At 46.6% G+C, this 24,518-nt stretch overlaps 1 long non-coding RNA gene across 1 annotated transcript in view; it reads right to left on the bottom strand.

Moving 5' to 3' along the window:
* The window catches only part of LOC309367774, a 28,751-nt gene extending 5,133 nt beyond the window's left edge, over window positions 1-23,618 (bottom strand). The window contains exons 1-2 of the long non-coding RNA XR_014167347.1: window positions 23,456-23,618; window positions 12,660-12,786 (exon numbers count right to left, since the gene is read on the bottom strand). This is a non-coding gene — a long non-coding RNA (uncharacterized lncRNA). The remainder of the gene's footprint in view (window positions 1-12,659; window positions 12,787-23,455) is intronic.
* Between the last annotated feature and the right edge of the window lie 900 nt (window positions 23,619-24,518).

The raw sequence follows: 24,518 nt of genomic DNA, 5'->3' as shown, positions 1-24,518 counted from the left end.
TGGCCTATAAAATGCAGGGCTTTTCAGCCTTCCTTCATGTTCCTTCACTGACTTGGTGATCTTTGCTTTATCCAGCAGGATGCATACATCACATTCATTTTAATGAGGCCATTGCAGGGTTGCTTCTCAGTGGATTTTGTGGTCATCTGAGTTGTTCCTTTCATACAAATTTGTGTGACCTCTTTAGTGCTGCTTATGGCATTTCCCTCTGTTCCACCTACTGCTTCACCAGACTGAACCAGTTCAAAAGGAGGCCACAGTATCACACCAGGATAATTCCCCAAACAATGCTCAAATAGTTATTGTATATTAAGAGGAATACAGACTGGTAATTGTGGAAATATTTATGCAGAAGTTGCTGTGCAGAGTTGGGTAGTGGGAAAGAAACTTGGGGGAAATGATTAACTAGTTTTCCCATGGAGTCAGTTTCTCTTTTTTTTTTAATAAATATTTATTCAAGATTTTCTTAATACAATAAAGAAAAAACAAACAAAATAACATAGACTTTAACAATAATCATACTTTCTTCACTTCTTTGGACTTCCTCACATCTCTTGTTCCTGCGTTCCAAATTTTCAAACTTTACTCAGCAATTTATCACCTTATTTCAATTCTTATCTTATAATTTTCCGATATTGTATCCCTAATTTTGGATAATTTAACCCAAACCTTAAAACCTTCATTTTAACATAAAATTTTTCCAAAATTTAACTTTTCTCATATTTACATTTATCTTCATCTTCCTTTTAACTAGCTTATTGGTGCCCTATTGTTAATAATAATAATAATAATAATAATAATAATAATAATAATAATAATAATAAATTTTATTTATATCCCGCCCTCCCCAGCCGAAGCCGGGCTCAGGGCGGCTAACAACACCAAAATAGTGCGACATTATAAAAGCATTATAAAAATTAATTAAAATCAAGATTGATGGCAGCCATAAAGTTTTGTAAAGGTTGCCAAAGGAGGGAGTCAGGCTGCGCCCTAACCAAAGGCCTGGCGGAACAGCTCTGTCTTGCAGGCCCTACGGAAAGATGTCAAGTCCTGCAGGGCCCTTGTCTCTTGTGACAGAGCATTCCACCAGGTTGGAGCCGCAGCCGAAAAGGCCCTGGCTCTAGTTGAGGCCAGCCTAACCTCTCTGTGGCCTGGGACCTTCAAGGTGTTTTTGTTTGAAGACCGTAAGTTCCTCTGTGGGGCATACCAGGAGAGGCGGTCCCGTAGGTACGAGGGTCCTAGGCCGTATAGGGCTTTGAAGGTTAAAACCAGCACCTTAAACCTGATCCTGTACTCCACCGGGAGCCAGTGCAGCTGGTATAGCACTGGATGAATGTGATCTCTAAGCGAAGACTCCGTAAGGAGTCTCGCTGCGGCATTCTGCACCCGCTGGAGTTTTTGGGTCAGTCTCAAGGGCAGCCCCACGTAGAGCGAGTTACAATAATCCAGTCTGGAGGTGACCGTCGCGTGGATCACAGTAGCTAGGTCAGGGCGAGAGAGGTAAGGAGCCAACTGCTTAGCTTGGCGGAGATGAAAAAATGCCGCCTTTGTAATAGCTGCAATCTGCGCCTCCATGGAGAGGGAGGTATCGAAGATTACACCCAAACTCTTAACGGACGGTGCTGGCACTAATTGCACCCCCGCAAGAGATGGGAGTTGCCCCCTCAGTCCCATATCATCCCGTCCCAGCCAGAGGACCTCTGTCTTCGAAGGATTTAACTTCAACCGGCTCCCACGTAACCATCCAGCCACAGCTTCCAAGCATCTGATCAGTGTGTCTGGGGCCGAGTCAGGATGGCCATCCATCAACAAATAGAGTTGGGTGTCATCAGCATACTGATGGCAGCCCAGCCCAAAACTCCGGACAAGCTGGGCGAGGGGGCGCATAAAGATGTTAATCTTTACATCCTTGCATCCTTAATCTTTACATCCTTACATCCAGTATCCTTGCTGCTGTTGTTGCATATTCCCATGGAGTCAGTTTCTCATTGGAAACTGCATGCTGGGCTGTGCGGCAAAAGCTGCACACAACTGCTTTGTGTGATCACAAAACTGAATTCATGTGTGCCTGCATTCAGCCTATATGCCCAACCTACCACTTTGGCCTGGCGTGACCATGGGGTCACGAAGAGTCGGACACAACTAAACGACTAAACAACAACAACAACCACTTTGGCTGAATGGTTCAGACCTCGGAAACACAGAGGCTCTAAGGGAGTGAGTGTTGTGGTAGAGATGATGGACATGGAGCTTTGTTTTGTGTGGTAGAAGACATTTGCATTCACTCCAGGCCAGATCCATGTCAGAACATAAGCACTTGGTTTGATCAGACCCAACACCCCTCTGGTTCAGCATTCTGTTTCCAATTCTGTGAGTTCCTAGCCAGAATGAAATAGGGGCATGGAGGCAGCAAAATCCCCATTTAACACAGGTAATTCACAGTACATGTTAAAGTGTCCTTGCTGGTATATCAGCTATATGTGATCCTCCAACACTGCAAAATCTGAAGATGTTTCTTCTTCAGTGAAGTGAAGTTTTTATTTATTTATTGCCATTTAATTCTACCTGTCATATTTGTATATGCAGTCCTTTCTCCAAGGCACTCAGGATAATGTACAGTGGTACCTTGAGTTACAAACGCCTCAGGTTACAAATGCTTCAGGTTACAAATTCTGCTAATCTGGAAGAGTTACCTCGAGTTGAGAACTTTGCCCTGGGATGAGAACGGAAACCGTGTGCCGGTGGCGCAGCAGCAGCAAGAGGTCCCATTAGCAAAAGTATGCCTCTAGTTAAGAACAGTTTCAGGTTAAGAACAGACCTCTGGAACGAATTAAGTTCGTAACTAGAGGTACCACTGTATATGGGATGATGACACCATCTTCTCCAGGGCCGGCCAGGACAGTTTGCCACCCTTGCTTCATGGGTGGGTTGGCCCATATCTTCACAACAACCCTGAATGGTAGGTTACACTGAAACATAATGGGGAAAAGAGCCCCGTCAGCCACGAGCATCATGATTGAACTGCAGTATGAACTTTGGCCTCCTAGGTGTAAGTGGCAATGGAGGTAGGCGAAATATGAAGAGGGCGAAAGTCTTTCATCCTAGGAATTATGGTAAAATTTGTGCATTTCCCAGTACCCTGTCAAAATCAGAGCATTAGTAGTTTCGATTCTATCACTTTAGCATTGAATCTAGCAATGCATGCCTCAATTATAATTACAGATGCAATGATTTAATTAAAAACAAAGAAAACCTTAAGAACAAGTTGTTTACAAGTTGGTTCTTTCCTATTGAGCTTCTTACATTATTTGATAGTCATGTGCTGTGCAATAGCATTGTTACTGCAGAAATGAAAAATAATGCTACCGGTTTTTGTGGGGGGTGGGGCTGGGTTCAGCCTTGTAAATTGACAATGATCTGTGTCAACTGATGTTCTGTAATTTTTCAATTAGGCTCTCCTGTGTCCTACCCTGCTTGTGGAATGATGTATGCACAATACTTTACATCGTTGTTTCATTGAAAGCTTTGACATAATTGGGATAATTTCCATTTCCCTCAATTAAATGAGGTATAATTAATTTCCCGACTGTCACCAAAACATATTTGATCTTAAGGAAAAGAACAATTAATCATTTCTAGGGAGAATAGCAGACATTTCCCATTTGGTGAAGCTTCGTAATGGCATTTCACACAGCAAACCAAAACTATGAACCTCCAAAGCTCCCCTCTTTCCTTCCTTGTCTATGACTAAGAGAGAGCACAAAACAGATAATGGAGCTGTACAAGCAAGGTACCCATTCAGGGCTGCAAAATTTTAAGTAAATATTAAGAATCAGCTTGGAGGGAGAGATGGAAACCCTGTTTTCCAAAATCCTGTCTGCATGGTACACTCAGATACTTTCTCTTCATATGCTCACAACTACATCTGTTACTGCCACTATTTCACATATTCCAGAACTGATCCCTTGTGTTGAAACAGGTTCTGTAGCTTTGCCTTCAGAGGATCTGCCTCAGATTAAGGTAGGAGCTGGGACTGGAGGTGTAAGAGGAGATGGCATATCATGGAATCACAGAATTGTAGTGTCAGAAGTGACTCCAAGGATCCTCTAGCCCAACCACCTGCACTTGTAGGTATCCCAACTAAAGCATCCATGATAGAAGGCCATCCAACCTCTGCTTAAAAACCTCCAAGGAAGCAGAGTCCACCACCTTCCAAGGAGTCCATTCCACTGTTGAATAGCTCTTACTGTCAGAAAGTTATTCCTGATGTTTATTCAGCATCTCCTTTCTTGGAATTTGAAGCCATTGGTTCAGGTCCTACCTTCCAGAGCAGGAGAAAACAAGCTTGCTCCGTCTCCAAGTGACAGTCCTTGAGTTATTTGAAGATATATCTCCTCATATACTTTCTTCTTTCCTCACATGATAGGGTCAAATGTTAATAATAATAATAATAATAATAATAATAATAATAATAATAATAATAATATTTTTTATTTGTACCCCACCCATCTCACAGGGTTGCCCCAGTCACTCAGAGTGGCTTCCAGCATATATAAAAACATAACAAAACATTAAACCTTAAAAAGCTTCTATATACAGTGCTGCCTTCATATGTTTTCTAAATGTTATATAAATACTCCTCTCCTTAACATCTGATGGGAGGGCATTCCACAGGATGGGTGCCACTACTGAGAAGGCCCTCTGCCTGGTTCCCTGTAGCTTAACTTCTTGCAGTGTGGAAACCACCAAAAGGCCCTCAGTGCTGGATCTCTGTGTCTGGGCTGAATGAGTGGGGAAGAGACGCTCCTTCAAGTATACTGGGCCAAAGCCATTTAGGCCTTTAAAGATCAGCACCAACATGTTTTTCTTGCCTAGGGAGTACACTGGAATGTTAGGATTTCATGTTGCAGAAGTAGCACTTTGGAGAAGCCCATTCATAATGCTGACTTTACTGACATCAACATGCCACATCACATGCACATCGTTGGGACGAGCATGAGCCCAGCATTGCGCATGTGACATCACACACGTGGCACATACATGGCATCCCAACTCAGTGCCTCTGTTTGCATGGGTTTTCCACACAGCAAAGTTGATATTGCCAGTCTTCATGCCATGTTTGCAGACACCTTTGTAACACAGAATAGGTCTGCCAGTGGGCCTGGTATGTGAAGCCAGCTCCCCATAAAGCACTTCTTTGGGATCCTGCCATCTTTTATTCTGTGGACATGAATGTAGTGTAGCTGGAAATGTAGGCTTGGGAGAGCGCACCCTTGTTTGGGACTGTCCTGCCACATGATGCCCAAAAGCTTCCTGACACAGCACATGTGCAATATGTTGAGGCGTCGATCTTGGTAACTGTAAGTTACCCACAACTCATTTCCATAAAGCAGCATGCTCCACATGCAAGCCTGGTAGATCTTCATCTTGGTATTGGCCATTAGCATCACATTCTCCCATCCCCTTTTGGAGGGGCGAGTCATTGACACAGCTACCTTGTGAATATGCTTGTCCAGCTCAGTGTTGATGGAGAGGTTGCTGGTTATGGTGGAACCCAGGTAGACAACATCATCTACCACCTCAAGCACATGGTCACCCATGCTACATGGAGTGCTGGCGATGTCCTGACCCACATATCATGAGTGTACAGCACATATGGTTAACTGCTTTTACACGTTCCAAGTGCAGTTCCAAGTACAAGAAAATAAAATAAAAGTGAAGCTCATATATGCCATTTTGCATGTTAAATGTTTACGTAAAAAAGGTAAAGGTAAAGGACCCTTGGATGGTTACGTCCAGTCAAAGGCAACTATGGGGAGTGGTGCTCATCTCGCTTCAGGCCGAGGGAGCCAAAGTTTGTCCACAGACAGCTTATACATACAGATATATATACAGGAGTATATAATGGGTTATATACATGCATCAGTATCTATAGAAATGTATATAATCTGTTTTCAATTACGTTAAGCTCTCTGCCTTGCTGATAACTTACAATGATGACAGGTTGTTTTAAAATATACTTTATGGGGATAGATAACAGATACAGGTTTCCTGATGCTCAATTACCTTGCACCTGTATGTGTTCTGCTTGTAAAATGCTTAAGCTTGAAATTCTAAATTGCCTTCTTTGGAAGAATTCCTGCTTTCTCTGTCCTTATTCTTATTTCCCTTTTAGGACTCCAAAGTAAACTACAGTGGTGCCTCGCAAGACAAAATTAATTCGTTCCGCAAGTCTTTTCGTCTTGCGAGTTTTTCGTCTTGCGAAGCACGGTTTCCCATAGGAATGCATTAAAAATCAATTAATGTGTTCCTATGGAAACCGCCTTCAGACCAGGTCCGGGGACAGTCTGTCCCCCGACCTCTTCTGAAGGCCGGCGGGGGGCGAAAGTCTTTGCTCCCCCCTGCCTGCCTTCCCGGGAGAGCAGAAAACGCAACGCTGCCTTCCCGCTCCCCCGGGAAGGCAGGCAGGGGGGACAAAGACTTTTGCCCCCCACCTGCCTTCGGAAGAGGTCTTCCGAAGGCGGGCGGGGGGCAAAAGTCTTTGTCCCCCCTGCCTGTCTTCCCGGGGGCTTTTAAATCGCCCCGGGACTGTCCGGGGCGATTTAAAAGCCCCCGGACGGCTATTGAAGGCAGGCGGGGGGGAGCAAAGACTTTTGCCCCCCACCTGCCTTCAGAAGAGGTCCTGGACCTCTTCCGAAGGCAGGCGGGGGGCAAAAGTCTTTGTCCCCCCTGCCTGCCTTCCGCGGAAAGCGGGAAGGGAGCGCTGTGTTTTCCGCTCTCCCGGGAAGGCAGGCAGGGGGGAGCAGGACCTCTTCTGAAGGCTGGCGGGGGGCAAAAGTCTTTGCTCCCCCCGCCTGCCTTCAAAAGCCGTCCGGGATAGCGGGAAGCGCTTCCCTGCTATCCCGGACCGCTTTTAAAATGCTGGTGGTGGGGAGCAAAACCTTTCGCCCCCGCCGGCCTTCCTGGACCTCTTCTGAAGTCCGGAGGGGGGGGGAAAGGCTTTGCTCCCCACCGCCAGCATTTAAAAGAGGTCCCCGGAGATTTCCCTATGGGCTTTCGTCTTGCGAAGCAAGCCCATAGGGAAAATCGTCTAGCAAAGCGACGCAAAAACCGAAAAACCCTTTCGTCTTGCGGGTTTTTTGTCTTGCGAGGCATTCGTCTTGCGGGGCACCACTGTATCACAATTTGGTATTTTCTCCTGCAGGACTTCACTTACCTGCCCTGAACATATTTTGTTTCAAAATATGAAACTTTGCACAAATGTGACTTTCAGAATGCTACAAGTGAAATATTCCTGAGGGAGAAGAAAATGAGTCGCTTATTCTTCAAAATACTATGTTGATTGAAATGAATTGGTTATTTCTTGGTGCAATAGTTTTCTACTTCATTGTGAGGGCATGGATAAGCCCTCCAAAAAAGGGAAAGAAAGAGGATTCATGCTGCTTCAGACAAGGCCAATGTCTTTTTGAAAGTCCAGAGAGCTTCAAAATATGCATTGCTCCCTCCCGCTGGATCCTGCATTCTCTGCCTCCTGTCTGTGATGAGGGTCATAGTGGGTCTTAAAATCTCTTCTGGGCTGATTGCCATCTTTAGAACTCACAAAATGTAGGGCATGTAGGGGGTCATAATCATACAGCTATTATAGGTGTCCTTTAACCTGCCCTGGAGCATAAAACAAAACAAAAAGAACTCAGCTGACCCCTAAAATCTGTGGTGAGTCCACCGAGAATGTGTATTATAAGATATTTATATGTACAATTATAAGATATTTATATGTACAGTAATGTGTGGGAGGCAGAGAATAGTACAGAGGATTTGGGAAAATGAGCTTGTAGCTATTTATTTTCATTATTATTGCTAAAACATTTATTCTTAGGATGTATTCCTATACACTTAGAGAATAAGTTCCATAGAACTCAGTAGGACTTACTTCTGAGTAGTAATGCATATGACTGCATTGCTGATTGATTTCAATTTGATCAATTAAAAACAACCGAGTGAATTGGAACAGTAGACTGTTTTTTATATAAAAAGACTTTATAAATCTGTACGAAAAATATTGATGGAAGGCAACATGAGACACATTACAATCCAGTCCTATGTAAGTTTATTCAGAATCCCTCTAAGTTAAATGAAACGGACTCCCAAGAACGTGCACACAGGTTCCCATTCACACAGGAGCGATTGTCTCTTCTAAGTTGCAAGAAAGGAGATTCTGACTAAACTAAAAACTTTCTGAGAGGAAGAGCTGTTCAGCAGTGGAGGTTATGGACTCTCCTTCCTTGGAGGATTTTAAGCAGAGGTTGGGTGGCCATCTGCCATGGATGCTTTAGCTGAGATTCCTGCATTGCAGGGGGTTGGGCTAGGTTGACCCTCGGGGTCCCTTCCAATTGTAAGATTCTATGATATTAAGATACACTATGAAAACTATCAGAGGTCAATTAGCAAATCTGAACAACTGTAAAATCAAGAGTGGGAAGAGAAAGGATACAACCCTGTATATGTTTTAACTTGGAGGAAGTCCCATTGAACATCATAAGAGTTACGAGTTACTTCTGAGCAAACTTGCAAAACACTCAGTGTTGGGCTGTAAGACTGCAGTCCTATGCATACTGCCTTGGAATTAAATTCTATTACAATATGTGAGCTTGGCTCTCTAGGTATATATCCATTGGCACGTTCTGTGTCTCACCTTTTGAACCAAGGAGTGTGTAAATGTTAAGTATAATTGTTTAAAATAATGGACTTATTTGAATGTACCTCTGATGTTTTTGTAGCCATTTGAAGAAGTTCCAGTTAGCAAATCTGGTTAGCAGTATTTACTAAGTTCCAGTTAGCAAATCTGATACAGTATTTACTAAACAAAGGGAAAACAATACTTTATACTCTACTCCAATTTTTTGCAGTCGACGGAGCCTCCCACATCCCTTCTGCATTGAAGGTGTACCACGCAAAAGTGGTTTCCACCCTCTGTTATGCTGCCCCGCTCTGGGCCCCAGGGTCCAATTTAACATCGCTGGGGACATTGCAGAATCAGTTTCTCCGTCGCCTCCTGAAACTCCCCATGTGTGTGAGCAACGCAGCCATACGTCTGGAGTTAAGGATTGCATCATTGGAGACTGTCATCTGGAAGCGAGTCTTTGGCTATTGGCTGTCCAGCTGGCATAGGCTTCCCGACCATTACCTCTTTCAGTGCCTCTGGCGGGATGACTTTGTTAATCCGTGGGTAGGAAAAATCCATGCCAAACTTCTGAGCATCGGAATTTCCCCAGCGGACTCCTTAAAGATGAACCTACGCTCAGCCAAAAGCCTTATCGAGCAAAGATTAGCAGACATTGAAAATCAACACAACCTCTCCAGGGGTGCGGGTGTCTGCTCCCCCAGGTATCACGGAATAACCCCACCACTTGGCCTTCCATCATACATGTCATCTCTTTCATCTGTACCACACCGACTTGCATTTATTCGTGCAAGGTTCAATGTTTTTCCATCGAACCTGCTGAGCCACAGATTTTCCAAGGGTTTGGTGTCTCCGCTATGCGAGTGCGACGGGAAAACAGTTGAATCTCTTCCACATATAATGTTCAATTGTCCCCTACATAGCATAGCCAGGACTAAATTCCTGGGTCCTGCTTTACTGCGCTTGGTTGGCAGGCCTGTTGAGTCACATGCCGCACTGCTTTTGCAGGATACAGATCCTTCTGTAACTCTGCAGGTGGCGAGATTCCTGAATGCGGTTATCTCACACACAAAAACCACCAAAAAACAACAACAACATCAAAAACTAATCGGACAGTTATGATGAGAGTGCATGACGGATCTTGTCTCCAGTTTTCCTTTTTCTGTGAACCGTCCCTTGGATCTTTCCGGGCCCCAGGCTGTTATTTGTCACTGCTCAATGACCCACCCTTGCATCGTGGTGTTCACCTTTTGTTGTTAGATATATTGGTCTTTATGCTTCTGTGCTTTTATGTTCGTACATATTTTATGGGCTAATAGCCGTATAAATAAAGAATTGAATTGGTTAGCAAAGTTTTGAACCAAAGCTTATTGGTCTGAACAATGTTTTATTCCAAAAGGAGTCAGTTTTTATGCACCCAGTTGCTTCAAGCATGACAACAGTAAACACGTCAGTGATCTGCAGACTTGGAAACTAATGGAATCTATTGATGCTAGAAATACCAGAGACATCCTCTCCACCACCACCACCACCACCCCGATTTTAAAACAAATACACAAGTGCCCCCTGCACCTGTGAATCACATGAAGGAGCACTGTGGTAAAAAGGGGCTGTGCTGCTGGTCCACCTCTAGAGATGTGTGTTGTCCTCATTCATGATGGCTACAGAATAGCCATGTACAGTATGTTTGTCCTGGAAAAAATGAAAACTTGAACCAAGGAGCCCTTTTCTGTGTGAGATGCACCTTCACAAGTGAAGACGGCTATATAAAAGAAGAAGAAGAAATGAGGAAAGGGCTGCATAGATAGGAGTCAGCTCAAGTTCCAATGGCTGGTGTTTCTGGGACCGTCAGGGCAATGGGAAACAGAGTCAGACTTCAACCCTGTGTCCTTAAGGGAACTATTTTCCAGCCACCTCTATCTAGAGATAGAGAAGAAAAGCAGTGCTGCACTTGAACACTTTTGCTGTGGAGGCGAAACCTGCCCTGCAGTGCTGACAATGGAAGCCCAGGCTGCCACTAACAGTAATCTTGGATTCACAGAGGATGCATGGAGAAACACTTTGCACCTCCCAGGAATTATTGTAACATACAGCCCTATGCACACAGGAGGGAGGGAAAGAGAGAGGGGGGGGGAGGGAGAGAGAGAGACTTTCATAATGGGCATTTTGCCAATATTCTGAAAGCCAGTAATTAATACAAATATTATTGAGGTCAGTGTGATGGGGGAATTGTTTAGGACTGTAAAAGGTAAGAGCAGCACTTTGTTCCCAGAAGCTAATTGGCAGCCAGATCGACCCTGCTTTATAAAAGAGTAAGAGGCTGTCAACTATATAACTAAAGCAACATCAGACGAGAGCACAATTTACAAAATAATTTCATTTCCCTCCTCATACACCATGTCTGCTGCAGTCTTTGAAATGAAGATCACAAGGCAATATTTGTCCAGTGATTTGTTGTATGTAAATGTGTTACATTCTTTGAATGCTATGCCAGTCTTCCCGGCTTTGATTCACTTGCTGACTTCTATGATTTGCCTGCAACCCTTTGACTTGCCTCCCCATACAACCTGGAGTAATGAGTGTATATACATTCCCCCATACTGCAGAATAAAAATACAAGATACCAATGTGCTAGGAACTAAAGCCTTTTAGTTTTATTTAACAACTGGTTTGTGACTCATGCCCCTAATTTGTTGTCAAGCTTCCCCAAACCCAGTGCTGGTTAGCTGATGCTTAGGAGAAACTGTTGTCTCCTCATGTACCACATGTGGTGGACGTGTAGGAAAATAAGAGAATTCTGGGGCCTCGTCTATGATGAGCTGAAAAAAAATCTTTGGAACAACATTTTTTAAAAAAGCCAGAAGCATTTTTGTTAAGCATTGTTGGTAAAGATATCCCGAAAAACTTAAGAGAAATATTTCTATACACTACAGCGGTGGCCCAAACACAAGCAGCAAAGAACTGCGAAGGGAAAAATGTTCTGACTATAATGGATTGGCAGAATAAGTTACAAGAAAATGTGGAAATGGTGCAATTGACCAACAGCCTAAGGGCCAGTTCAAGACAAGAATTAGCACAAAAATGGGATAAATACAAGAGATATGTACAAAAATATACCAATGGTTTTTCGTCTTTGGCAGCATTTGAATGACCTTGGATAAAGAAATATAGGAGAAATAAGATTAATGGTACAAATTGTTGTAAGAATGTATTAGAGAATATATAAAGAATAGATTAATAATGGTAGGTACATTCACTACTAGAATAAAAGCATACAATGGGAATTGACAGGAAGTCCAAAGTGTTTATGATATTTTTGTTAATAACTTTTGTTAATAATCTTTATTAATAATTGCATAAAAAGTAGCATAAACACAGCTGAAGCTTAAGGTTTATAACTATGTAAGAAAAGACAAGTATATGTTGTGTGTGTGTGTGCGTGCGCGCGTGTATATGATTGAAATCTCAATTTACAAGATGTACTATATATATGTAATGTATTGTAAGACAATTAATAAAGTTTGTTACATTGCAAAGAGAGAGAGAGAGAAACTGTTGTCTCCTCCTGCCTCCCAGGGTGACTGAACCCTAGATCAAAGCCTTCAATCAATGCAACACACTACCCTTTATTTTACATTACACACACACATTACTGGTTTGCCCCCCCCCCCAAAAAAAAACCCTGGCATCATCACCTATTCTGATTATTTCCTACATTTGTATGCCACCCTTCACCCATAGATCTCAGGGTGGTTCACAACATGAAGTTACAAGATAAAAACACAACATACATAATAAAAGTAAGAACAAGAACAAACCAAACCAATAATGCCTCCTCCCTCAACACAAACACATGGGGGTGGGACATGCAAATAGCAAATTTGGAAAGACTGTTGAGGAATCCACACTGCCAGGGACGCCCTGGCCAGGTCCCCCCTCAGCCACAGCTGGTAAGAGATCCAAATCCACTCTTTACTACCTTGATGCATTGGGTTGTCCACTGGGTTAAATTGGGGGCATAGCTGAGGATTCAGTCCGTGGGCATTAATAATAGCAGTACCAGGCATTAGGTCATCATGTTGAATTGCCGGGAGAATGGCTTCTTCCTGTAGAAAGCAAAGCAGTTGGAAAGAGTGGTTTTGGCAAATAAATATTTATCTTTTAAAAGTTATATATGAGTGTACAGTGGTACCTCGGTTTTAGAACATCTCTGTTGATGAACATTTCAGTTTTTGAATGCCATAAACCTGGAAGTGAACACTTCGGTTTTTGAACACGGGTGGCACTGTGGGTTAAACCACAGAGCCTAGGACTTGCCAATCAGAAGGTCGGCGGTTCGAATCCCCGCGACGGGGGGGAGCTCCCGTTGCTCGGTCCCTGCTCCTGCCAACCTAGCAGTTCAAAAGCACGTCAAAGTGCAAGCAGATAAATAGGTACCGCTCCAGCGGGAAGGTAAACGGTGTTTCCGCGCATTGCTCTGGTTCGCCAGAAGCGGCTTAGTCATGCTGGCCACATGACCCGGAAGCTGTACACCGGCTCCCTCGGACAGTAAAGTGAGATGAGCGCCGCAACCCCAGAGTCGGCCACAACTGGACTTAATGGTCAGGTGTCCCTTTACCTTTACCTTTAAACCTGGAAGTGAACGCTTCGGTTTTCAAACACGCCTCGGAAGTCAAATAGGGAAAGTGGCTTCCGTTGAGTGCAAGATCCTGAGGCCCAGCTGCCGGCTATTGAGTTTTCAGTTTTCGAACGTTTCAGAACTAGAATGGTCTTCCAGAACAGATTATGTTCAAAAACCGAGGTACCACTGTATAAATAAAACGTGTTCTCCTTAAAATGAGAGCATGTGTTGCGGTTGGGGAAATACAGGCCACCCTGGTTTCATTGGGCAGTTGGATGACCCAGGCAGTTAAGAGGTTAAATGGGTTACTGGGGAGTTTGGTATGTTGCCAGTTTAGGAGGTGGGGTTTGAGCCTTTAAATAAGGGTCGCCATTACTGGGGCGTCCTCTTGGCTTTGCACCGGATCAAGGAGCGGTTCACTGCTGGAGACGGTTGTATACTGCCTTGCACATTGTCCCTATTTGGGGTCACTCTTTCCCTCTTCCTTACTCCCTTATCTCCTTTAGTTTTCTCTACCCCCAATTTTCGTCTAGTTACCTACCCTGTATTTTATTCCCCTTTTGCCTGCCCTCCTTCTTTTGTTTGGCGGAGGGCGGACCCCCCCCCTGCCCCGGGAGGCTTCCCTCCCCGGCCTCCCGGCTGTAGGGAGTCCCCGTCGCCGGAGACCCCCCGGGAGCGCCAGGTCGTTAAGTTTAATTTGATTTTCGGCCGCAGCCGCGAGACGCTCGCGTTTTTTCTCCCTTCCCCCACCACTTACCTTCTCCTGCCCGGAGCGCTAGGGCTGCGGCCTCTCCGCTCAGAGCGTTTTCGGCGGCACGGGGGCCGCGGCCCCTGCGGCGTGGGCCTTTCCGTTCCGGAGGTTTCTGCAGGCTCTGGGGGGGTTGCCGCGCGCCTCTCCGGCGGCGCGCGGCCTCGGAGGCTCCCAGGCCGCGGTTTCGGCGGCGGGGCCTTTCCTCCGGCGGGCTTTGGCAGCCCCTGGGGGGGGTTGCCGCGCGCCTCTCCGGTGGCGCGCGGCCTCGGCGGCTTTTGGGCCGCGGTTTTGGCGGCGGGGCCTTCCCTCCTGCGGGCCTTGGTAGGCCCTTGGGGGTTGCCGCGCGCCTCTCCTGCGGCGCGCGGCTTCAACGGCTCCCAGGCCGCGGCTTCGCCGGCGGGGCCTTCCCGCCTCCCCGCTTCTTACCGGTGCGTTAGGTTGAATTTGGGCACTGCGGGCGCCACAAATCGGCGGATCTGTCCGTGTGACTCCCGGGGGAGCGCAGCGGTCTCAGTAGGCCTTTAGCGCGGCCTGCGATAGTCTGCGTCGGGATTTGTGCTGAGTAATAGTCGGAAGCCCTCCATTTTCCAGACCGAGCGCTGGTACATGTTGCTTGCTCCCCCTGGTGGTCATTCCTATCATTGCGCCTGGGCGGCAAGCAGAATTTTCTGGTGTAGCTGCTAGTGGGTCTTCTCCCTATTGGGCCTAGAACAGGCAATTGGGGCCTGCTTGGTCAGGGGTCTCTTGCCGGCGGCCTAAACGTGCGCAAGTTGCTTGGATTGATCATTGGTTGTTATACGGTTGCTTTAGACTCGTGCTGCGCCTGTCCTGATTGTTCGCTTATTATTTTATTTTGTTTTAATTTTGCAATTAATTATATTTTCTGCTAATTCTTTAATTTAACTTTATCTTAATTTTAATTTAACTTAATTTTGATTAATTTTATTATTTTAATTTTATTTTAATTTATTGTATGTGATTTAGTTTGGTTTCAGGCCTATTGTTTTGCTGTTATAGTGTTCATTTTACTATTCCTAAGTGTGCTAACAGGACAAAAGAGGGCCTTTTTTGGCTGTTGAGTTCCTTTTATTTGGAGCTGGTGGTATTAATTTATCTGATTTCTTTCCATTTAGCAGGCATGGCTCCTAAGAAGGCTGCTGCCCGTCCGGGCCCAACCACCGCCCCGAAGCGGCCTATTAGAGGCCCATCCCAGGCACTCCGGTCACCCACTCCGGTTCAGCCGCTGGGACGGGTTCAATCTTTGGTGGAGAGCATGGCCGGTGATCCAGCTGCTTTATCTCGCTTTGCGACTCAAATGGATGGTTTCCTTCGTCAGTGTTCCACCCAGACGTCTACATCTGGAAGGCGCCCTTCAACAGCAGTGGCGCCACCCCCGGCCTCTCCGTCTTCTAGTGAAGATGGAGGGGAGGGGTCACCATCGGGGGGTCTGCCCCTGGACCGCCAGTCAACCCAGCCTACTAACTTACCTGCAGGACGAGGCCGGTCTCGGAGGTCCACCGGTCCCTCCAGGAGGGCCTCAGGGAGACACGGCCCCTCGCCAGCCTCGGGTCGCCGACGCGCCACCCTGCAGTTGTCTCCTGAAGTACCTTCGGTTTCAGGCCCCTCACGTGTTGTCTCTCCGCAGTCTCTTGCAGTTACACCCCCGTTGAACCCTGATTCTGAGTCTTCCATGGAGGACAGTCTTCCAGTTCCTGCCAGGAAGTCCTCGGGGGGTAAGCGTCGCCGCAAGAGGTCGTCACGGAGGCGATCAAAGAGGAGGAAGGACGACTCATCTTCTTCCTATTCTGGTACGTCATCCTCCGATTCCGATGGCGAGGGCACCGCTTTGCGGCTTTACTGGGGTTTTGGCGAAGCGGCTTCGGGGCTTCCCCGGTGGGCTTGGGAGAGGAGGTCCAATACACATCGGGCAAAATATGGGGCGGTCCTGGAATGTAGGGATGGAGCTTTGGTTCCCGACGTTAAGGTCTCGACCAACTCCGCCAGGGATATTATACCAGGTTCGCATCTGTCTGCTAAATTGCGATCCAGAATCTTGGATGGTCGCTATGTCGACATTTTCCAATTGCTCCCACCTTCGGATGAGCAAGAGAAGTCAGGCTCTTCATCTAAAAAACTCCCTGGGGCCTCAAGTTCGGATAAGTCATTCGAACATTGGCTCGACTGTTTCCAGGTCTTCGCTGGCGTGGTTTCTGCTGCGTATCCTAGGAGATCTCTTCATCTGATAATCTATTTATCTATTGTTCGCTCCGCTTTCACCAAAGCTGGTGGGAAAGCAGCGATCAAATACGATGAGAATTTCAGGCGCCGCGCCGCTAAAATTCCCACCGCTCGCTGGGATCGTAAAGATCTCGATGTGTGGACTACTCATGTGGCTCCACTCATAGACAAAAAAGCTACGGAGCAGCAGAAGTCTAGGTTTCCTCCCTCGGGGGCGGGCCGCCGTTTTGTATGCTGGGATTTTAACAAGGGCTCCTGCCAGCGTGCGACGTGCAGATTTGCTCACTTGTGTGAGAAATGCAGCGGAACACATTCGGCAGACGGCCCTTTCGTGGAGCGAGAGGGGGTACTCAACAACCCCCCAAAGCTGTTCCCCTTCCCTCAACCTCAGGCACAGGAAAATAGCGTGCTGTCAGCCCTGGCTTACACCCCTGTGCATTTGTCGGCCCTCCAAGCTTGGCTGCAATCTTACCCCGATAAGGTTGCAGCGCGTTACCTAGTCGATGGTTTTTCTGTTGGTTTTAGGATTCCGGTAGCCACGCCTCCCGCGGCACGGAATCCCGTTAATCAGAAGTCAATTTTTGAGCTCCCTGCAGTAGCTCGTAGGAAGATTGCAAAAGAGGTAGCCATGCATCGTATGGCTGGTCCTTTTGACATTCCCCCATTTCCTAATTTGCATGTATCTCCGCTTGGTATAGTTCCAAAGAAGGCCCCGGGCGAATATCGCTTGATACATAATTTGTCACATCCCGTGGGTTCTTCAGTCAATGATGTTATTCCTCAGGAGCTGTGCTCCGTGAAGTACGCCTCCCTTGATCAAGCGATCAAGATGATTAGGAAATTTGGCCATGCCGCTTTATTGGCGAAATGCGACATTGAATCGGCATTTCGTTTGTTGCCAATCCACCCAGAGGATTTTTGGCTGCTAGGTTTTCAGTTTGAAGGAAAATACTATTTTGACAAAGCCATGCCTATGGGTTGCTCCATAGCGTGCGCTGCTTTTGAATCGTTTAGTACATTTTTAGAGTGGGCACTCAAGAGGAAGACTGGTTTGGGCGGAGTCACGCATTATTTGGATGATTTTTTACTGGCTTCGGCGCACGATACCGGCAATTGCTCGGTGTTGCTGCATGCCTTTGCTGAGCTCGCGCAGGAACTGGGCGTTCCGCTTGCAGCCGAAAAAACGGAGGGTCCGTTGACCCAGCTTACCTATTTGGGCATCCTGTTGGATACTGTGGCCCAAACGTCCAGCTTACCGAGGGATAAGCTGGTTGCGTTGAAAAAGATTATTGAGGAATTACTTCCTTTAAAAAAGGTGTCCCTTCGGCAACTCCAGTCGTTATTGGGTCACTTGAATTTTGCCTGTAGGGTTGTGGCACCTGGGCGCCCTTTTTGTTCACGCTTGGCTCGCCTCACCGCGGGGCTGAAGGCCCCGCATCACCGGGTTCGCCTCTCCAGTGAGGTTAAGGCTGATCTCCTGATTTGGCTTCAGTTTTTGGAAGAATTCAATGGTGTATCCTTATGGCAAGACACCTTGAATCTGCACAATGATTTTCAGGTCCACTCGGACGCTGCGGGTTCCTTGGGCTTTGGTTTGTATTGGAAAGGCAGATGGTGCGCCAAGCGTTGGCCTCCCGCCTGGCAGGGCGAAGCCATTACGCGGGATCTAACTTTTCTTGAGTTTTTTCCCATTGCAGTGGCGGTGCATTTGTGGGTCGATGATTTCAGAGATCGTCGCGTTTGCTTCTGGACTGACAACCAGGCGGTGGTGAACGTGTTGGCTAAACTGTCGTCACGCTCTCCCAGGGTGTCGGCTCTCTTGCGGTTTTTTGTATTACATTGTTTGCGTTGTAATATAGTGTTTTCTGCACGGTTTATTCCTGGGGTGTCTAACGAAATTGCTGATGCTCTGTCCCGTTTTCAGATGGAGCGGTTCAGACTTCTAGTTCCAGAGGCTCAGGAACGTCCGGAATATTTCCCGGATCATCTTTGGAACCTTGGCAGCAATTAGTTTTTCAGGGAGTAGCAGCATCTATTTCCCCTTCTACTCTCCGGTCATACACTAAAGCTTGGGATGATTTTCGCAATTTTTCCCATTTGCCGGCCAATGGGGGTAGTGGGGGTCCACCTTCCTCCTCTCAGGTGTTAAAATACTTGGTGCACTTGTTTCAGTTAGGAAGGGCGGCCAAGACACTTAGAATGCAAGCGGCTGCCATTGCATTTTTCTGTAAATCTTACTTTGATGAGGATCCTTGCGCAAAGTTTGTGGTTCGCAAGGCCCTGGAGGGTTGGAGTAGGATGTGTCCTCCCCGCCCAGCGTCTCGGTGTCCCATTTCATTCAATTTGTTAAGTAGGATGCGTAAAGCGCTACGGATTGTATGCTGGTCCAAATATGAGGCCCGCCTGTTTTCGGCGGCTTTCTCTATCGCCTTTTTTGGTGCCCTACGGGTGGGTGAGCTTGTGCTCGAGGTTCACAGGGATGGTACCTCTAGGGGTCTGCTCTTACAAGATATGCAGCTGTTACCTGACGAGCTGAGAATTACTATCAGGAACTCGAAGACGGATCAGAGGGGCAGGGGAGCTCTTATTCGTCTCCCTGCTACTAAGGAAATAGGCCCTTGCCCTGTGAGGGATGTTAGGAAGTTCATGGCGGTTCGCTCATCAGTGGATGGCCCATTGTTGATGCATGAGGATGGATTACCCTTATCTAGGCATCAGTTTGCAATGGTAATGCGGAAAGCAATCATGGCATGTGGGGAGTCGGCTACTGGTTTTGCCCCTCATTCCTTTAGGATTGGGGCGGCCACGACTGCGGCGCACTGGGGCTTGTCGGCCGACAGAATCATGGACCTGGGCCGCTGGAAATCAAATGCGTTTAGGGGTTATGTACGTTAGAATTGTTGTTCGCTGACATTTTATTTGCTTGTTTACCCAGGTTTAGCGGCCGTCCGCGTCTGGATGGTGGGACACAGTATCGTGCACTGGGCTGGCATTGAAGCTCGTAAGTCCGGATTGGGAGCGGGTCTCGGCCTTCCTCCATATGTCCACGTGTCTTGGCTGTCCAGGCGAGGGATGCGCTGGTTGGAGTTCCTGCCGCTGGTTCGGAGGCAGCTGCTTTTAGAGGGGCCGCCCACGGCTATTGTAGTGCAACTGGGCGAGAACGATCTGGTGTCCATGGACTGTCGTTCGTTACGGGTGGCAATCTTGAATGATCTGGAGGTGCTACGGGCAATGCTACCTACAGCAAAAATATTTTGGTCAAGGCTTTTGCAGCGACGTGTTTGGGGGGGCAGTCGTTGCCCAGCTGCCACCGAAAAAGCCAGGAAACGTATCAATGCTGCGGTGGCGAGAAAGATCGTGGAGCTGGGTGGTGAGGTGATTTCCCACCCCGAGATTCTTTTTCGGGCGGAATCCCTCTTTCAGAATGATGGAGTACATCTGTCAGCCTCTGGGAATGAGGTTTGGCTAGGTGCGGTGGTGGCGAAGCTGAGGTCTTGGCTGGGTTTGTGAGTGGTTTGGCGGTGAGCTTCGGGCTCTGTGGCGGTTAGGCATTGGTTAAAATTTGGTTGGTGGAGGGGTAAGTGCCTACCCCTCCAATGCTGGTGCGGAAAAGGGAATTCCGTTAAAGGAATCCAGGGGCTTGCCATTCTTTCGTCCTTGTCCCTGGAATCGGACCTGGGCCGTGCAAGCCCCAACGGAACATGAGGGTGAGAAATGATGGTTTGAGGCCCCAGCCTCATTTCCTCACCCAATATTTGTTTCCCACGCTGGCTTCCGCTGGTATCCGGAAGTCAGCTCTGTCCCTGGGCATGGACAGATAGTCATAACCAATGTCTAAACAACCACTCACAATGCTGTATTTAAATAAAGTTGTGGCCAAAATTATGCCAAAAACCTTAAACAAAATTAATGTGTGAGGTGTGCATTCTTTCTGGTGGGGGTGGCATTGTGGGACTCAACACGCAAAACGTGTTCTCCTTAAAATGAGAGCATGTGTTGCGGTTGGGGAAATACAGGCCACCCTGGTTTCATTGGGCAGTTGGATGACCCAGGCAGTTAAGAGGTTAAATGGGTTACTGGGGAGTTTGGTATGTTGCCAGTTTAGGAGGTGGGGTTTGAGCCTTTAAATAAGGGTCGCCATTACTGGGGCGTCCTCTTGGCTTTGCACCGGATCACCCGCCCACCCTCCCTTTAAGGGGGGGTTTTGTGGTTGCTCGCTTGACCTTGCTATGCCTGTCATGGGGTCGCTCGCCTTGGTGCGAGGGCCTGGTAGGAATTTACCATCTGGCGAATTGGCTGGTGCCATTTGGGTTTTGCCTACTACTTAGCAAATCGTCACAACTTGTAAGGTTGTCGGTTAGGCATTGGTTAAAATTTGGTTGGTGGAGGGGTAAGTGCCTACCCCTCCAATGCTGGTGCGGAAAAGGGAATTCCGTTAAAGGAATCCAGGGGCTTGCCATTCTTTCGTCCTTGTCCCTGGAATCGGACCTGGGCCGTGCAAGCCCCAACGGAACATGAGGGTGAGAAATGATGGTTTGAGGCCCCAGCCTCATTTCCTCACCCAATATTTGTTTCCCACGCTGGCTTCCGCTGGTATCCGGAAGTCAGCTCTGTCCCTGGGCATGGACAGATAGTCATAACCAATGTCTAAACAACCACTCACAATGCTGTATTTAAATAAAGTTGTGGCCAAAATTATGCCAAAAACCTTAAACAAAATTAATGTGTGAGGTGTGCATTCTTTCTGGTGGGGGTGGCATTGTGGGACTCAACACGCAAACACAGTTCCTTCTTGTAGTCACAAAAACCTCTAAAATTATCCAGCGCAAATTACTGAACCCGTGTGACTCATTAATTTGTGTTACGATATATAGCTTACTTTTCCAATTGAGTTTGTAGTTGAGCAGTAATAGTTGGCTTCTCCGCTGATAACTGAGCTAGACTGGTAATGAAAAAGCGATTTTTATGTGATGTATGTGTGATATAACACTGTGCCACCAGATAGGGATGTGGAATCCCATTTTTCTCTACCTGCTTTCCCTGTTTAAATTTACAGTGCTTTAAACTGAAATGCTTCTTTGATGTGTCTACATACAACACATATAAAATGCTTTTTCTTTACCAGTCTAGCTGAGTCCTAGATCCAGCCTGAATCTTAATCAACTTCTCTTTCCCTGTTAGAATTGCTTTTTTATTTTTGCTCTTATTGTGGTTTCTGGCAAGTATAGCAACAAAATACTCGTGAACTTAAGAATTTGGGGAATAAGAAGAATGCTTAGCAATTTTATAAAGTTATTTCAAGTGTTTTGTGCTTGTCTCAGTAATGTTTACAACAGCCTAGTAATCATTTTTATGCTGTGAGTGCTGGTGGATGGGCATGCTAAAACAGAATGCTGGCTTGCCTAAGACCATATGAAAAGTCACTGGGAGTTCATTTTTCAGAAATAAGTCCCTCTGATGTCAGTGGGAGTTATCAACTTTGAGTGAGTTTAGAACTTCCCCCCCTGTTGGCAGTGTTTGAACGATGGACTTCACTGCTTACATGCATAACCTACAGTAGCTCAACATTCTTTAAAATGTAATTCAATCCATCTCCAGTTCAGTAAAGAACAGTGCTCAAGATCATCATGATGATTGCAGTGAACACAATTCGTGTGGACAAATTCACACATTAATGCTGATTTGCCCTCAAGTAAGCAAGGATGGCATTTGCTACCAACTTCTAAGCCATCCAGGCAGGTTTTTTAGACATCACATTCACATTTCAAAATATAATATGAAATCCATGAAGATGCCCAGGTTAGATGCTTCTGCCTTTAGGGATAAACAAATATCAGCTGGAAGTAGTTGTAAGCAAATCTTTTAGCACTAAAAGCAGGAAAATGTAGCCTTAATACTGCATTCAGCTCCCTCTTGGGTTTATCTTCATGTTTAAAGTTGTCCTTCATTTCATCAGCACTTACAAAACATGCAGCTGCTTATGCTACTCAGGCTGCCAGGCACAACTTAGAGGAGGGCTTCACAATAAACAACTTAATGCTGATTTTTGTAAGCCACAATGAGAGGCTCTTTGGCTAAAGGGTGGAGCATAGATTCATTAAAGAAATGCATAAATAAAATGCAGGAAATGGACAGCACTGCCTCCATATTTTGGGGGGCTGGTATCCTGTGATAGAGGGAACATTTGCTGCCAGAAGACCAAGTGAGTGTGAAGTTTGTCCATTCTGTCTGTTCTCAAGCATGGGGTGTGTGGTTTTGCTTGCGTGTTTGCAGAAGAGCCATGTTGGCTGTTTGGGTTAACATACTAAAGGGGGAATCCTATGGCAAGATCTACCAGGATGAGTAGCTTAGGATGCAGCAGATCTCCAGCTCAGCTGTCTGGTACCCAGCTTAGCCACCATTAACTCCCTAACCCTGGCTCTGCCGACAATATGCCAGTGTAACTTCCTCATCCTGGCTCTGTTGGGACTCAGCTGCTGAGCTGAAGCTGTCTGAGCCAAGGCCAGCGCAAGTCTCCAGAAAGGGATGCTCCAGGAGCCATAGTGGGGGCAGGACCAGAATGGAGGCACTTAGGCTGGATCCTAAGCCAATTCAGCTTTGTCACATGACCTGGCAACCTGCCACAGAACACTATTTGAAAGGTTCATTTTCCTTCTGCCAGCCTTATGCAGAGTAGTCGCAGCTGAACAGGGTTTAGATCTGATGTAACCTTATGCAGCCTTAATTCATGCCACTTTGCTTTATGCCAGCATCGTGTGCATAGGATTGCTCCCTAAAAAGGAAAGCGTAGGCATAATCACTTAGGGTTTGAGAACTTAATTCAGCTATTTTACTATATAATAACATGTTTCAAAGGTGATTTGGGAGTGAGGAGTGGGACCAGATTTCATGAATATATGAATGTGGCATCATATATGAGCTGGAAGATATGAATTTATGCAGGATTCCTTCCATATTTATGCACCCAAAGAGGTGCAAGGATCACATGTCCATAGTTTCAATTCTTTCCAGGTCAGCATTACTGAGCTTGCAAAGCCTACCAGAGGTTTACAACCTTTTTGAGTCCACGTGTCCCTTGACCAACTACATCCTTTCTGTGGCACCCCTGTGGGGCTCAGGAGCCCAGTTAGGTCACCCCTTGCCTGCAGAGCTGGCAGCCCCTCACCTTTTTTGAACACCCTCCCTGTGGAGTGTTCCTTCAGCCTTCTCTCCCCCTTCCCTTCTCCTTGGGAGTCCTCTGGTCAGCCACTGCTGCCTGTGGGATGTGAAACACAAGAGCAGTCAAGTACAACATTCCTAGAGTGAGTATGTTTACACATGGGGAGGAATGTTTGTCCAGCCAGCAGGTAAACTTCCTGTTTTCTTCTGGGCTGGGACAGATTTCCTCTGCATGTGACTAAAGTGGGCATGGCCTCACGTGTGCACTTAACGACAAAAGCACAGGGCAGGGCAGCCATCTCTCTCTCTATGACTATTTTCGTCTAAGAGCAACATCTGCTTAGCCAAAGATGCTTCCAGCCAAGAGAGGACAAAGGGACTGTCTCTTTATGGGATAGTTTCCGGGTGTATGTTACTTTTCTAATATAAGTCTGCCTTCTAGGATCCGATTGTGAACAGAATGTGAGTGAGTAAACTTTTTTATACTTTTATAGAAGACTGTGTCGTGTCTTATCTTTTATGAGGGAATAAGGGGAAAATACCAGAACAGTTGTTATAGAGGCTTTAGCGAGACTCAGCAAACGCATCCGCTGTGAGTTTAGAAAGGGGAATGTTACTCTGCTAAATTGTGAACTTGTTTACACAAGTTGGAAAGGCTGTAATCAAACAATATTACAATCTTCTGCATCCCTGAACATCCCACACTGCCACCCCTGGTCTTTGAGGGGCCCCCCTGCCCCATAGTCAGGTGTCTCCTTGCACTGACCCACAGGGACCTGGAAAGCACATCCTGGCCAGACCCAGAGGCACCATTTGCCTGGGGAGGCTGTAGCCAGGGCAGCTGCAACTAACAGCTGTGCAAGCCTTTGGGAGGCAGAGGTGCAAGAGGGCATCAGAGGAGGGAGGGAAGTAAAGAGGGACAGAGACCAGTGTTGCCTGTGGCACCCTGACCGTCATTCAAGCCACCCCAGGGTGCCACAGCACACTGGTTGAAAACCCCTCTAACCCAAAAGTCTGTGGCTGCTACTTCCAGGCTCAATCCCTGGTCAAAATACTCATTTAACCAATTT

The sequence above is a fragment of the Podarcis melisellensis genome, assembly GCF_964234715.1.
Source record: "Podarcis melisellensis genome assembly, chromosome: 4".
NCBI classification, from domain to species: Eukaryota; Metazoa; Chordata; class Lepidosauria; order Squamata; family Lacertidae; genus Podarcis; species Podarcis melisellensis.
Note: the sequence above shows the minus strand (reverse complement) of the source record. Positions and strands in the feature narration are given on the sequence as shown.